The 16,964-nt window shown below is 44.8% G+C and overlaps 1 long non-coding RNA gene across 3 annotated transcripts; it reads right to left on the bottom strand.

The window, feature by feature from the left end:
* Positions 1-6,896: 6,896 nt before the first annotated feature.
* Positions 6,897-14,313, bottom strand: LOC129496218 (uncharacterized). 3 transcript variants are annotated; one of them, XR_008661690.1, is made up of 3 exons: positions 14,139-14,313; positions 12,310-12,429; positions 6,897-8,670 (listed from the first exon to the last, which is right to left on the bottom strand). It is a non-coding gene; the product is annotated as an uncharacterized LOC129496218 (long non-coding RNA). The 3 variants fall into 3 exon arrangements; XR_008661691.1 differs by lacking the exon at positions 6,897-8,670 and adding an exon at positions 9,496-9,560; XR_008661689.1 differs by lacking the exon at positions 6,897-8,670 and adding an exon at positions 10,240-10,416.
* Between the last annotated feature and the right edge of the window lie 2,651 nt (positions 14,314-16,964).

Genomic DNA, 16,964 nt, shown 5'->3' with positions numbered 1-16,964 from the left:
AGGAAAGCATCACTGACTGAGTGGCTTCCAACAAGAGATCTTTATTTCCTCATTGGCCAGGAGGTCAGGAGTCTTGAAATTGGGGTGTCAGCAGTTTCTTCCTTCTGGAGGTTCTGAGGGAGAATCTCTTCCATGTCCTTCTCTTGGCTGTGGGTAGCGGCTGGCCCTCCCTGGAGTTCTTGGCTTGTGGCTTTCTCCAATCTCTACATCCATCTTCTCATGCCTTCTCCGCTCTGAGTCTTTGTGTCTCACATCTCCTTTCTCTTACAAGGACACCAGTCACACATGTAAGGTCCACTCTAAATACAGGATGAATGCTCTCATCTTCATGTCTGCAAAGGCCTCATTTCCAAACAAAGTTATATTTATTAGTACCAGGGGTTGGGAGCTGGTCAAATCTCTTTGAGAGACATGGTTTCAGGCCCCTATACCACTGTACAGATTTACAAGATGAGGCTTAAAATAGGTAGGCGGTTGGCCCCAAGCACACAGCTAGTAAGTAAAACAACTAGAGGCCTGCTTCTGTGATTACAAACCTAGATCTCACAAATGAGTATCTTTGACTTGTGACAATGCATCTGAAGGTGTACATATTGCACTTACAAACAACGAGAATCAGGGATGTATTAGTTGAGACCGCTGGGCAAGAGAAGCATCCTTTCTCCTTGGTGGGAGTGTACTGGGTATCACTGTATCACAAATGCTCTCAATTGGCTAAAACAACAAACATGTATTATCTCACAGGTTCTGTGGTTGAGGGATCAGATATGGTATGGTTGCAGCTTCTGTCTCAGGGTTACTCAGAGGCTGTCTTCAAGGTTTTGGCTCGACCTGTCACCATGTCTAGTCTTGGTTGGGGAAAGGTCTGCTCCCAAGGTCACTCACAGAGTTATTGGAAAATATCAGATCATCATAGGCTGGTGGCTGAGGGCCTCAGTTCCTCACTAGTTATTGGTTAGAGACCATCCTCCATTCTTGTCATATAGGTCTTTTTGTAAGGTAGCTCACCTCATGGCAGCTTGCTTATCCAGAGCAAGTAAGTGAGAAGAGTAACAGAGGGTACATAATGACAAGAGGAAAGTCATCACCAATCATAATCTAATCTTGGACACAACCTCTCAATCATTAAATTACTACTTCCAACCTTATTCAGGGATGGGACATTTATAAGATTCTAAATATCAAGATATAGGATCATTGTGGCCCATCTTGGAGACTGACTCCCAGAGGGAACTACTGAAGTAGACCTTCATTCATTTGTGGCTAGAGAGATGGAAAGATGTGAAGAGCAGGACTGGAGACATTTTACTCTGATAAAGGGAGAGCTGGGCATTCCCAGAAACCATGGCATAGAGCCTGGGGTGGCATCAACATTAATGGACCAAAAGAAGAGACCCAGAAGAACATGGTCCTTGTGACATGATTGAAATTCTTGATCAAGCCTCACCTGAATGAAGCCAGGAAACTCTGAACTATTCGGATAACACTGATACATTTAATCCAAAGAAAGTCCTAACAGGTGCATGACCCTTCATAAAAATAGGGTGGAGGAAATTACTCCAAGTTTATTCACCTCTTTAGACAGTTCACTCTATTTCATCATTCAGTGCCATTTGCTTACTAGTGACCCACATCAGTTTTGCGATCTGACCTGGGGTGACCATCAGCAGCCTTATGGCTGGGTTTCTAGCTGTGTTCATATTCACTTTATGTGGAAGAACTCGTGTTTTATTAGCCTCAAAGTTAAGCAGCCGATTGGGTTAAGAACTGTCTACACCTGAGCACACAGCCACCCCTGCCCCCGCCCCACCCCAAGAATTATTTCTTTTACTGTGTTCACAGGTGGGTTTCAAACAAAATTAGTAATGAGATCTTGCCTCTAAATCCCTTTTCCCTGGTGAATTCACTGCGGGAATCAGCTGGTCTGAGGCGAGCTCATGTGGCCTGTGTTTTTCTGCTGATGTTGAAATTTTACCATTGCTCTGCTTTGCCCTTCCACCTGCAACCACCCACACAGAGACAACTAACCATTAACCTGTCTTTTTCTGTTTCACTGAGGAATTTGTTAACAATGAGTGGCCTCAGCACCCATTCCCTCTCCCCTTTCCTCAGGCTTCCAGCAACACTGACATGTAGAAAGTCACACTGCACTCGTGGAGACGTATGTGTGCTGCATTCCTTTTAACTTTTTTAAGAACTACACGTTGTTCTTTAATCTTGATATGAGTCCCTCCCTTCCTGTTATCCAACAAACAGTGTCTAATCTATAGGCTTCTAGTTAGTTTTCTGATGAAAATTACAGGTGATAGAACGACACCTTCTGCTTTAGGGACTGTGACCCTCTCCCAGGTGGACACTTGGCTCCCCCACAACCTGCTCCACCTTGATCATGGAGGTAAGAAATAACTATTCTCTAGAGAGGTCACGTCTGACTCATAAGAAATAAAAAGGAGGTAGATAATAGGAAGGGTGTGGATTTCGTTATGTCTTTTTTTTCACATTTTATTTGCAGAATTTTAATGACTAGATAGTAGCATTCCCTTTTATTTATCTACTTTCAAATTTTAATGAATACTTCTGGCTATAATTACCTCATTTCTACATTTAAAATGACTAGACACATACAGTTTGGGGTAAATTGTATCTCAGTGTGATGGTATCATATAGTATCAAGTACCGTGTAGGCATGGATTAATCAATAAACAAATTCAGTTCTCATGAGCCGCAGTTAGTTCTTTAAATTGAAGAGGAATTGACAAAAGGAGGAATAGCGTTTATTGCTTCTCTCCTAGGATAAAAATCTACCATGAATTGGTTCATTTTTCCTGTTGTTTCTTTATCATCCAGAGAAATGGCTTAATACTGTTAAGAGTGACCACTGTGAGAAGGCTTGCTCATTCTTTTTCAACAGATTTCCTTTTCTGTACCCAGCAGACACTTAACATGAAAAAAGGTGTCTCAGTGTCCCCTCAAGCCATTGATTCTGGAAAGTTCATAGAAGATTGACACCACTTCTAACAGTTACAGAAAATAAGATCATCCCCTTTCAAGGATATGGGGTCCTCATAAGATTGTGAATCTAAACTCTGAAGCTCCTTGTGTTTAGTAAGATAACAGTGGTTGCAGTAGATTCCATTTTTTGGTGCTTTGGCAGATGTTTCACCGACACCCGGTTCTGACCCTGATAGCATTGTTGCAAGATAGGGGCTAGCGTCCCCAATCCTCACAACATGGGGAAATTCGTGTTCTGACAGATCAGATCATGTACAACAACCATATAGCTCATCAAAATCTTAAACTAAAGAGGTCTGATGCTTAAACTTTATTTTCCTCCCATTCACTGCTCCCTATAAACTACTTTATTATTTATCCATATCTTTCCTTTTGAAGTAGTCACACCAGTTCCTCCTCATATTCTATTCAAGGCAAGACTCACTGCATTAAGGAAGGCAGTTGCTTGAACCTCTCCATCTATGGCTGGAGCTTAGAGAGAGGCAGGCGTGGACCTCTTGAGACGGCCCAGACACAGGTGATAGGGTCCAAGTGAGACCAGAAAGGGCAGAAGGTGAGCTGGCTAATGGACTCCCACCATCCGCCCACGGGGAACCCAGGGGGCCCAGAGGCTCAGAATTGTTAGCCAGACTAAAAGAGCATTTTCACTTATCCCAGGGGAGAGCTATTTAGCCAGGACAATTAGGCCATTTAAACTGACCATATTTTGTGTTAAAACCAAGGGAATTCCTAGTTCAGCCTACTTGGTGTTCTTAACGTTGCTGAGTAAAGACAGTGGTGAGGGAACACTGGAGTCTCCACTTGGCCGGGTGACCAGAGAAGATACCAGCAACGGGTTTCCTAAGCATCTGTGGACAGCCTATACTCATGGGAGAAGACAGTGTATAGGAAGAGGTGCACAGAGAAGGTAAAAGTCACTGAACATGAATGATGAGACTATAATAAGGTTGAAGATGGAAAGAGGAGGGTCACAGTATAGGATGAAACTGTGAACTATGGGATAGGGTAACGGTTGCTTCGATGAGGCATGTTCAGGCCACACTGGGTCAGCCACCTGGCTAGGGGCTGGGGAGAGGGACTGGGGTGAGGCTGGAGGAGGGGATGACTCCTTCCTGAATCCAGAGGGGTGCTAAGGAGTAAGCAGGGCAAAGATGGACATAGAAGAGAGTCTTTTAGGACAAAGGGGTGTATGTCCCAGCACAGTGATTTATTTACATTTACATTTAATTCAAAATAAATTTAAATTTAAATTTAGGAAGAATGACTTTTTTCATTTTCAAGGTGAACTATTTTAGGTTTTCCCACCCTCCAATCTTCCCCGCACCCCCATTGATGAAACATATCAAGTTGTTGTAGAATTTGACTTTCAAAGTCCAACCAGTGTTATTACCAGTTAATGTGCTAACCAATCTCTCAGTAAACACCCCTTTCTGTTCTCTCAATTTCCTCTGGGTGCCTCACACAGAAATGCTCTCTGCTATTCTCTCTGCTTGCTCAATGTAACCTCAGGACTCTGATGGAACCACACCCCTCTAAGAATTTTCTGTGATGCTCTACAGTCTTCTCTTCTCCTTCTCTCACCATTTTCTGGATACCAACAAAACTATACTCTAATTTCTAACTAAATCCTCTTGTTTAATGTGTTTCTGATAGTCCCAGTTCCAGTATGAGCTCTGGAGGGACAGTATTTTCATTATAGAATTCTTGATTCCCCAACATATGTGAACACAATGGGTCTACTCACACACTTACCAGCTACAGGTACGGTTTCTCACGACTAACTCCAACAATATTAGATTTTCTGCCATAAAAAAACAACACTTTGCCATGTTTGAGATCTCATTTTATCTTAACCAAATTTCCTCTCCATTTTTATTTTAACAACTCAAACTTATTAGAAGGTGCCTCTATAACAATAGAAAGGTCTCAGACTTTAGGTACTAGACTTTTCTGAAGGTTATCTGAGGTGTTTACAGAACACTTTAGAGTTTACTAAAAACTTCTGGAGTCATTTTTAATATTTTTCTATAACAGACTGAAGTTATATCATCTACCCATTTGGCGGATGAGGATGCTAAGGCATAAAAAGGAGTCAAGGGTAAGCCTACTGAACTATAGGAAAGAAAGTAGACCCAAGCTCCCTACCATCAAATTTCATGCTCATTTTGCTATAATACACTGGCTATTACTTTAAAAAATTTACTTTGAAAGTATATGTAACAGTATTTATGTAAAAGCATTAACTGAAATGTGGAAGGACAGTGCTCTGTGGAAGGACAAGCACTCACAAGGGCTGAGTGAGGAAGGGAAAAAGAAAAGATGTGTTGTCTTGAGGCACAGAGACATTTCTCATCCTTTCTCCTCATTTAAGCAGTCAAATTGTATAGCAAGATACTGTGTTTCCCTCAAGCCCTGTTCAGGCATTGCAAAAAGCTACCCATGCAGAAGCAAGAATAGTAAGGGCTCTTGTAATTTTTAAATAAGGACATGTTGACTATAAAACAGTCAAACCTGAAAGCTGAAATAACTAAAGAACATGATGCTTTCGGGCAGCCCGGGTGGCTCAGTGCTTTGGTGCTGCCTTCGGCCCAGGGTGTGATCCTGGAGACCTGGGATCAAGTCCCGCGTCAGGCTCCCTGCATGGAGCCTGCTTCTCCCTCTGCCTGTGTCTCTGCCTCTCTCTCTATCTCTCATGAATGAATAAATAAATAAAATCTTTTTTTTTTTTTAAAAAAGAACATGATGCTTTCAAGTGAAGAGGAAATCTGTGAAGAAAACTCAGGAGGAGAGTGACCAACAGTTGGCACTCAAGAGGTACCAGCTCGAGAGGACTGAGGGATTTGTTCAACAAGCTGAGCTGGAGGTAACAGCACTTTCAGGATCATTGTGCTTTCTGGTGGAGGGAGAAGGGCTGTGAGTTCTGGCTTTGTAGTTTTGTGCAGACTGCACCTGGGCAAAGCTCTGCAGATGTGGACTATGTGGTATGAGAAGGATGCATGCAGATTGGAGGGCATTTAGCCAAGGGATCCAAAAATAATTAGAAGAAGAGTGAGATTACCTTTCATGGACAGATACAAAGACCGACTGTATGTACTTACCCTAAATGACAACAGAAGGAGACCAGAAAGATAATTGAATGATCATGAAGATCAAAGGGCTAGAAGATTTGCTCTCTCTGGCACGAGGGTCTAGAATTGCAAAACCCAGACCAAATGTAGGATGCTAAAAGGCAGGTTGCTTGGCAGAAACACTGTTTAAAAAAAAATACACACACACACACACACACACACACACACAAGACTGGGAAATTATTTTCCTAGGAAGAGCTCAGAGTTGGGGAACCAATCAAAATATACTGTTAGAAACTGTCAAAATGCTTTTGGAACAGAGGAACCATTTGTGATCAGCCAAAGAGAGCTTGGAGGATCTCCTGAGATACACAGTTCATCATTGTTTACTCTGATAGTGTGGCATAAAATAAAAAGCTTGATTTATGTTGACCAATCATATGTATATTCTACAAACAGAGCCTTGAGAATAAAAATTATACCCCTAAGTTTCTTACTGCCGTGATAGGCTATACAGTACCTCCTTGGAAGAAGTTCCTAAATGAACTTCAAAGAGAACACAAGTACATTTCTGAAAGTGTGAACTCAGGGATTATCCAAGGAGAGAGAACAAGAAATCAGATTGGTGAAGAAGAAGAGCACTTTTGAGGCAGAATTTTGGCAAGTTGATCCTGTAGTTGATCTCAAGAAAAAAAGGAAACTATAAATAATTTGTACAAATATACATATTTCCATTTATTTTACACATTCATTCGTGGTACTGACAGTTGAATGATAGACAAAGGAGAAGAAACTCTCCAAGAAGTAAACCACATGCTGATGTGTGAAGGTTGACTATGGGTTAGGTAAGGTTGGGAAGAAGGCAGCATATGAGCAGAATGAGACCCAGAGAGAACAGAGTCCAGTGCGGAATTGAGTGATCCAACATGGCTACAGGGTTCAGAGAAGCAAGACACAGAAATCCAGATCTTTGTGAACCACACAGAAGCTTTGAAACCCACAAACGAGGAGAACCTTTGGAAAATTTCAAATAGAAAAAAAAATGATGTGACGATGTTGGTATTTTAGAGTCACCATCCTGGCTATTAGATGGTGGATGGATGGGGGTAAAATAAATAGAGGCAGGGAATGAGTTATGGGTTTGTTGCAGAAGTACAGAAAAGAGACAATGGCGGTCTTGACCAAGGGGATGATGGAGAATAGTGTTGGATTGGAGAGGCTGAACAGATTTGAAAACTATTGTACAGGAAGCATCCCACAACCTTGTTTTTTTTTTCTTTTTAAGATTTATTTATTTGTTTGTTTGTTTGTTTGTTTATTTATTTTATTTTGTTTTTGAGAGAGAGAGAGAACAAGTGCTGGGAGAGGGGCAGAGGGAGAAGGAAGGAATCTCAAGCAGACTCTCCATTGAATGCAGAGACCAATGTGGGGCTCAGTCTCAGGACCCTGAGATCATGGCCTGAGCCAAAACCAAGAGTCAGATGCCTAATCAACTGATTCATCCAGGTACCCCAAAACTTTGTTGTTTAACAAGACAGAGGGAGGTTGTTTTTGGGTAGAATCATTTGGACATTGAGCATATGTCACTGATGCCACTAATGAGGGAGTATTGAAATGAATAAGGATTTAGGGGTACATAAGGAGATGAAAGTAAAATCGGTTCAAAGCTTTGAGTTTGAGGGCTCTGTGAAATAGTCAAGTCTCTAGACAACCATCACATCCATGAATGGAAAGATCTGGGGTGTAGGGAGAGGCAGGACTGGAGCTACAATTCTGGAAAACGTCAGCATCTGAGTGGATAGTGCAGCCAGGGGAGCAGATGGATTACCAAGACACAATGTAAAGAGTTATTATTCTGATATTTTGAAATGCCATATGGCCAGCCCTGAGGAACATCAACAGCTAATGACTGGTGGAGAAAGACAGTCCCAGAAAGAAGAGTGAGGAGAGTATTTGGAGACACAAGAAGAAAACCAAAACCCAGTTGCATAGGTGCTGAGATGCTACCATGTGTCACGTTTTATTGATACAGAAATGAATAAGACAAGCTTAGATTATTGACCAACCCAGAGAAGACAGGAAAATTTCTGAGATGAAGTGACATGTAGGTTGTGTCTGGAAGACTGAATAGGAATTCACTGGGAAAAGAGAAATCACATCAGTCAAGAGGGGCAAAATGTGCGAAGTCACAGAATCGTGGCCCAATGTGACATGCTTGAAAAATGAGAAGTGACTGTGTGTTGCACATCCTAAAGGTTTGTGTCTGTGAGGTGGTATCTGAGAAGATATGGGACAGATGGGGATTTGAAGCAGGAGCCTGTGCTAAGAGGCTCAACGTTTTCCTTGCTAAAGATGGAGACCCTTAGAGATTTATAAGAAGGTAAGGAACACGGGTTATCTTGGTCTGGAATCATATGCTTAGTAACTGCCCTGAAAACTACAGATCTGTGCAGAAGGACTTTTTAGGAAAGAGAATCAATAGGCTTCAGATGGTAATGCAGGAGATGCAGGGGTGGGGGCTGCCTGGAGGTGGGTCACCCACGATGTCTTGGTGCATGTCTTGGGCATCTGTGTGGAAGATTCTGCTTTTCTGGGGGAAAAAAAAGAGGGTGATAGTTTTAGAGGTGGGTAAGGAGTAGTTCACTTAGGGTGAACTTAATTCTGACAATTCCCATCCAGATATATTTCCTTTAAAACAAACAAACAAAAACCCCTGGGCAGTAGTATCAGTCAGATGGCAGGAATTGAGAGGAAGTAAAGGGATAATCCAATCTTAGTGGAATTTCTATGTGACCCCCTATAGCTAGGTCAGAGATCCCAGACCATGGCCCATCCTGTGTCAGCATTATCCGTCTTCCAAGGTCTTTGGAAAGGAGGGCAACTGCCTTCCACCGAACATCCCCTGTGTTCCAGGAGCTTCACCCATGTGATCAATCAGTGTTAATGCCAACACGATGAAGTTACCCTCAGAAAGGTTAATTACTTGCTCATGGTCAGAATTTAAAAATGGCTGAGTTGAATTTCTAGCCCAACTCATGTGGTTCCCAAGGGGCTTTTCCTTTCTTTATATCAGCACTCTCTCCATCATTGATCACACTTAGAATTGAGCATTATGCTGGCAAAACAGTAGGCTGACCCCACTACTTCCTGACTTTTCAGCTTGCTGAATCGCTATGGACCAAAAGAGAGGCTAAAAGTTAGTTGAGTTGGAATCTGTATGTGCGTTACTACTCTGACAGTTCCTGCTGGCCTTGATGAAACCCCCACAAGGGTGGCTGGTGAGACTGTGTTCTGATTACCTTTAGTTTTTATCAGTGAATAAAAATCTCTCCTAGAAGCCCCTGGGGGAGAGGTAATGGTTGGGGTGGGCCATTGGCACTCCTCATCTCTCTTCCTCCATATTTATTGAGTATCTCCTAGGTGACAGATAGCTGGTAGCACCCTTCTCTTCATACTCAAGTTGACAAGGCAGTTATGTCCCTATGTTACAGATAAGAAAAATGAGGCTGAAACATGACATTTTCCAAGGTCACATCTCAATCTGGGTCTCCACAGCAGTGGGTATATATTTTTGAATAATCATTTACACGTTTGTCTCCTCCATTATGCCCTGAATGATTGACAGGAGAAAGCCCAAGCATTCCACCTCCGATCTCCAATGCTTTCTGGTGTTGGTATAGTAACACGGACAACATGCTCCCAGCTGCGCACACAACAACAACAGGCAACTCTGGTCGGGCATGTTATTCCTTGTGAAGAAGGTGGTATTATCATCCTTGCTTTTGCAAACATAGAAAGCAGGAATCTAAGAGTTAACAGACCCACCTCAGTTCACAGGGCTTGCTAAGGGTAGGCAGGGAATTAAGCCCACAATTTCTGAACCTTAACTGTAAGCGATGCACACAGATAGGATGCAGCTACCAAGATGAATAGGACCCCATGTGTACCTTCACAAAGCTCTGGTCTCTTGTCAGAAGATGAGTTGAGGGATATGTGCACCCTTTTCTGTTGCTTGTGGTAAATCTGTGAGTTCCAGTTAAAGAGTCTGCACTTTAATGTAAGAACTAACTCCTTGCTTGGGGGAAGAAAATCAAATAGGTCTGCAAAATGGTTGAGAGGCTGACTGCTTCTTAGATGGCCAATGGTTTCTCACCTGTTTGTATGTTTTTCCACCACAGCAGTGAAAAAGAAGCTAACATCCCCAACCAGAAATGGTCCCGATGGTCCTTCCAGGATGGGATGTCCTGGCCAGGGACACAGCATGATATCGCCAGCAGGAAGTAGGTAGGAATTGAGTGGTGAATATGCTAGTGTGGATTATTGCCATAATTGCTTTCTGGAAAACAACAAATTTCATTCCCAGTAAAATGCCATAAGAATTTGCCAGGTCCTCTGATGGGGAAAATAAAATGCCCTTCCTAGAAATTTCACATGCTCTGTGGTTTCTAGAGACATTCTAAAGACTGCAAAGAAAGATAACGTGGTGATGGGGTTTTGGAACCCATGTGAATTTCCCTGCCTCATCAAATGTCTGTGAATGCTTCTTAAATAGACCCTAAGCTGCTAAGTCCATGCTGGATTTTTACTCATTTCTATGAGACTAATGCCTGTGGGGTCACTCCTCTTGAGCTTCGGTCTGCCACTTACCTGAGGTCACAAAGCCCTGATTTTGTTGTCTCTAAAATGGGGCTAATTCTAGAATTTTCCCTGTAGGTTTGTCAGGAGATTTCTGTCCGTTTCTTTGGGTTCAGCACTCAGCCTTGCGCCAGGCCCACTAAAGGTTAGCAGTGATCGTGATTATAAACGTGTACAGTTTCTCTTCTTCTTTAAGTGGGTGTATTGCAACTGAGCTCTTTTACTTCAATGACTCCTTTCTTCATGCCATCACTTCCTTACTGAATTGATTGACTTCCTGTGAGTCGAGACTACTTTCCAAAGGCTGTTTTGTGCACCTGCAGAGCCCGGCAATGGCTTGAGAGTAATATCTAGCACTAGGTAAATGTCCATGGCCCTGAACTTTCTGGGAACAGGATGGGCGAGCTGAGCTAGGGGGTGTCGAAGTGTAGAGCAAGAAGACTCAACTCCTTTCTTGGGATAATTGAAATCATTTCAATTCATTTCCTTCTTGGTTGGACAGAAACATGTTTTCAATAGTGAGCAAATCTTGAGGGAATCCATTGACCTGAGCAGTCGTATAATGCGTAAAGTTAATGGACAAAAATGATATTCATCTTCAGTTTATAATAGCATTTTCTTCCACGGCACCTAAACTTAGGGGCTGCCGGGGATGCTATCCGAACAGCAACCGTAGCACGGGCAGATGCATGACCTTTGTTGTATCTAACAATTATTGGATCTATGGCGAAATAAAATAAAAACCAACACAAGTTTTGACACTAAGATAATAAATTATAAATTATGGAAGTCTACGGCACCGAGGATCTTGTAAACAACAGGCTGGTCTCTTAGCAACAGACCAAGGAGAGCAGGTTGTTGATGGGAATGGAGCAGACAAGAATGTTTTGCAGTGATTGCTATGGAGGACCAGAAACAACATTTTAACACCTGCCCCAGGCCTATTCTCTGCCTAGCCCTTCTTTCTCCAGTGGCCAGCCCTGGCCGTGGGCCAAAGGGTGTCCCAGGACTTAGGAGCCCCGTCACCGACAAACCCAGGTGCTCGGCCCCACAGAGAGGACAAAGAAGATACAGGCAGTGGGAGTCAGGGGGTGGGGTGATGATGCCCCCCATGAACATGATAGAATTAGACAGGGGGAGAAGGAATCAGTAAATGCATCCTCGTTTGACATTGTCTGAAATGATAACTCTAAACGGGGGACTCCTTTCACTCCCCACCCCCAACTCCTGTTGGCTTTCAAAATCTCACTTAGGGTGGTTGTCATGAAGGAATTTAGACAAGACTTTGACAATGTGCCAAAATGGTTTATTTTTAAATGTTGTTCCCGAAAGCACCAGAATATTAAGTTGGAGCAAATGTTGCTTAGAAGAGTGGAGGGGTTGTGGTCGTATAGACATTTGAAGGGAGTGTGTCGGTTTAAGGTTTGTAGAATTAATGCAGACAGTTGGGTGAGAGGACCTGATGACCTGAGGAATTTTTAAAATTGTGTGTCTGTGTGTGTGTGTGTGTGTGTGTGTGTGTGTTTCTCAATTGAAGGATATTGACAAGGTCGGAGTGGAGGGAGAGGTTTTCTTTAATTAATTAGATGTTTACCTTGAGTATCCTCCCTCAGTGGTTTAGACAGTCACCTGCCCACATGGTAGGAATGAGTCTCTTGGAGTGGAATCTTCCTAGAAAAATCCTAGGAATCGCAGTAGCAAACGGCCTCTCACTCTGTGAAAGAAACAGTAAGTTCTGCGTAATCCAAACCACTAGGCGAGTGACATGCCATGCCAACTTAGGATTTTAAGAAAATATCAACCCCCTAGTTGTACGTGGGCCAAAGGACCTGCATCTCCCTCCAAAGCACTGACTCTGTGCATTGCATTGTCTCATAATGAAAGTGGCTGGCTAAATTATGACGACTTTGGATTTATTTGGCATGTCATTTTAAACTTTTCATATGTCTAAATTTGCCATTCGCAAAGGAAGAAAATTCTCTGTCATTCCCCAGAGTCTCATTTTTTTTCAGGCTCCTCTGATACCATGAAAGGTGGCTCAGTGACTTCCGAAGTGATTAGCTCCCATCCAGAGATTTTAGAATGTATTTGTGCTTAGGAGCTGTCTGCCGGGATGAAATTCTACCAGGGGTAGTGGCCCTGGCCCCGTGGGGGAGGGACTGTGGCTTTGCACGACGCCATTCGAAGCCACCTGGGTATGAGCCCCTTCACATATGGGTCCCACAGCAGCTCCAGCAGTGAAGGCCCCACCATGCCATTCTGCAGGTGGACCAATGTCAGCTAACTTTCCTGAGCTCAGTGCTGGAACCCAGATTCTATTCCAGGATGGACTGAGTTCAAAGTTCGTGTTCTGGGGCACCTGGGTGGCCGTTGGGCCTCTGCCTTCAGCTCAGGTCATGATCTCAGGGTCCTGGGATCGAGCCCCACATTGGGCTCCCTGCTCAGCGGCAAGTCTGCTTCTCCCTCTTCCTCTTCCTCTATGATCTCTCTTGCTCTTGCTCTCTCTCAAATAATTAAAAGAAAAAAGTTAATGTTCTCTTTACACAGTGGTCTACCCTAAGAACAGGTCATTGCCAGGCTCCCTATACAAGGCAGTCTTGCTTTTTCTTCCTCTTATTTTTTTTTTATTACAAAAGAAATATATCACCACACACGATCATGAAAAATCAATATATTTTTCATGCCATATAAGATTAAATGGCAAAACCTTCTTTCATCCTCCACTTGGCCCCTGGAACATATCCACACACACCCCCCCAAGTATCTTAGCAGCTCTTTTTAGACCTGGATTTTCACTCTCTGCAGGGGAATGTTTCTGTACAGAAAGAATGAGCCCTTTTGCCTCTTTAATTTTTCCATAGTTGGTGCATTTTGAGGAAATACCATGTAATCTGCATCTTTGCCGTGCTTTTGTTTTACTTAGCTTTCTTCATATTGAGGAGAACACTGAGCTCTCTGAACCACCCCCAGCCTTCTCGCCGGCTCTGAATCACCAAGCCCAGCAACCCCGAATGCATGAGTGTTAGAGTCTGAATTCGTAACTGAGCACAGAAGCACTTCCAGCAAGTTCTGATCTCGGCAGAATGAATTCTCCCCCTTCCCAGTTGGATCGGAAACCCGCATCATCACAGGCTCCCCCAAGTGATGTGAGTGCACAATAGGGTCTGGGGAAACCCTATGCCACACTCTACTTCTGCGGAGAGAAGACACAGACCACTTGTGGAGGCATCGAGGGAGCTCAGCCTTGCAGTGGAGGCTCCTGGAACTCCCCGGGAACCCGGCAGGAGACAGCTGTCAGCACCCACCCAGCTGCCGAAAGGAAGCCGGGGACCCTTCCTCCTCTAAAGAGGCCCAATTTCAACGACATTACAGTGAAGGCTGTTGGGACAGTCTCCCACCTAGTGCTTTGGAGCCCTGACCCACCTCCGAGGTGACCTCACCATCCTGCCTGGCACCGGGAAGGGTCAGGGACCCGGCTGGGCAGGCGGCGAGACCCGGCTGGCTTCCTGGCCCACTGGCTCCCGTGCAGGGGGTCGCGGGGGGGTCCCCGATTCTGCCCAGAGCCTTTCCCCTCGCGAGCTCACGTTCCTGCAGCACCTCCCGGCTCCGGCCCCACAATGCAGCGCTCGGCTGGCAGCGGTTCAGCTGAACACTAAACACTTGGCTCCGTTTCAACACGGCTGCCAAGATTTGGCAAGCAGAGAGTTGCAGGGAAGCAGCAGGCTGCTAAACCCTTTCACATTTTTAATTAGATCCACACACCCATGTCTTTGAGCTATCATAAATATACAGATGACATCGAGAGCATTATTCGGGGTTAAAAAAAAGGGGGGGGGGAGAGCAAACTCTATACAATGGTACCGCTTCCCTTCTTAGAATGATTTACTTCTTGTTAGTTTGGGGGCTAAAGGCAAAGAGAGGGGAGTGATATTTGCTTCGGCACAACGGTGTCTGATAGCAGATCTCCCCAGGATCTGGAAAGCTCGGGTCTCAGGCCTCCTCGCTGCTGTCCGGGGCTGCATGAACATTCACCAGAAGAGGGCATTCTTGGCGGCAGCTTGGCCTCCTGCAGCCGGAACTCACAGGGTGGAGTGTTTGAGGAGTGGCTGCTAAAGCCACCCCCACCCCCTTCTCTGGGTGACAGCCTTACCATCCCACAGAGCCATGAGCTTGGCTCCTCTGCCCTAAAAAGTAGTCACTTTTGCATTCAACGTTGCTTTAATACTTTGTCACTGTATCTCCTCTGGTTTGTCTGCTGGCATCCTTCACTGTAAAATAATTACTGCTGCTCCTTCTTTTTTTCTAAACCTCCTGCCACAACAAACACACTCAGCTCCTTGTGCTCAGAACCACCCTCCCCGCCTCGCTCAGCTTCTGGGTGAGTCTGAGGTGGGGGAGGGATGGGAAATGCAAATCTTGAGTCCGATGGTCCTGGCTCCCACCCTGGTTCTGCCGTGTGGCCTCGGCCACACGATTCCAGAGACTCTCTCGCGGGTCCCTTCATCTGAACGATGGTGAGTCAGCTCTGACCTCACAGATTGCATGTGGGCCTTAAATGACCTCACGCGTGAGCGAGGCCTGTGGCACAGCTGGTGGCACCCCATCACTATGGTTACAGGGACTGTGACCCCGGAACACATGCCTGTCCCAGGGTCAGTGGACCGCAACAATGGTCATGTTGGTTCTTCATGGGATTCCTGGCCCGTGTCCTGTGGCTCCTCTCCTTTGTGACCAAGACCCCTCTGCTTCCCAGACAACCAGTTCCTGTGAGAGTCACTTGCTGTGGGCCACTGGCGAAACAGGGTTCAACTTCCAGGCCTCTGCATCGGTGTGCATGTCCTTAATAGTAAAGACATGTAAAGAAGGAAATGAAACACTTGACGTGCCAGGAAAGAAGTCTCTCTCATTGTCCCATGTGAGAGTACAAAATTTATAAATAGAAGCATCCCAAGCATCAAACACGAAGGCAGCAAACCCACAGGCACGTTGGCCTCTCTTTCTCCCCGACTCTGCGCACCATCCGGTCCCTTCTAGAGAAGACTGGAGTCTGCTGTGGGCACCCTTACACCTTCTACCTTGTCCTGCTTTGATTTTCTCTTTTCCGTCCAGCTTGAAAATAGATTATACTTGACTGCGGCAACATTTCCTTTGTGCTTTTTCTGCAAACAAGACAGCCAGACCAGTGAGATGCCCGGGTCCATTGAAATGGGATGCAGATCATTCTAGGCCCAAAGTGTACCTTTCAGTAGATGCAAGCACTGAGACAGTGGCTGGTGGGCCTCAGCATTCTCATGTTCCCCACCATCCCTCGTCCCATCTGTGCCCCCACACTGTCCAGTGATAGGGACTTCCCTTTAATTAGGAGATGAAGAAGGATACAAGCACACACACAACAAAAACCGAACCATGGCACCTGGAAATGAAGAGGAGAGTGATCACCTCCACCACTGCAGAAGGCAGAGGGACGTGGAACCAGTCAAGCTCCGATGGGGATGTATCGGTGCTCATCAGTAGTTATGGACACGGAAGAAGCAGTTAATCACAAGAGTAAAACAAGGTATAACCTGGATAACAGTCTTCCTGGAGCAAAAGGTGTCAGGCTAAAGTCAGTCCTGGTTCCTGAGATCTTGCTGGCTGACCCCCATGTGTCATCCCCACCCATGAGTTGAGGACACCGGGACACACTGACCCTTCCGGTGCCTTCTGTGACCTGGGAATGGTAGGGTGCATGAAAGAATACATGCATTTAATGTCTTGATTTTATCTTTTTTAAGTAAACTCTATACCCACCTTGAGGCTCCAACTCATGATGCTGAGATGAAGAGTCCTATGCTTTCCTGACTGAGCCAGCCAGGCATTCATTCCCTGTATGTAATGTTTTTAAGGCCATGTTCGTCTACTGAGACTGCTAGAACATGGTGCCACAGACTGGGTGGCTTAAGCAATGGAAATTCATTTTCTACCCGTTATGGAGTCTAGAAGGTCAAGAGCAAGGTTCCGGTCAATTCGGTTTCTCTTGCAAGTGCTCTTCTGATGTGCAGGTGACCAGCCTCTCACTTTGTCCTCTGTGGCTTTTCTTTGGGTACAAGCATGAGGAGGGAGGGAGAGAGACATCAAGAAGGAGAGACAGAAAGCTTTCTGGACTTTCTTCTTGTAAGAATGGTGAGTCATACCTCTTCCCTTATGGCCTTTTATAACATTGATTACTTCTGTTGGGACCCTATCTCCGATTAGAGCTCTACCGGGTCT

This window comes from Nyctereutes procyonoides, unplaced genomic scaffold, assembly GCF_905146905.1.
Source record: "Nyctereutes procyonoides isolate TBG_1078 unplaced genomic scaffold, NYPRO_anot_genome, whole genome shotgun sequence".
Classification (NCBI taxonomy): Eukaryota; Metazoa; Chordata; class Mammalia; order Carnivora; family Canidae; genus Nyctereutes; species Nyctereutes procyonoides.
This window is presented reverse-complemented; position numbering and strand designations above follow the sequence as displayed.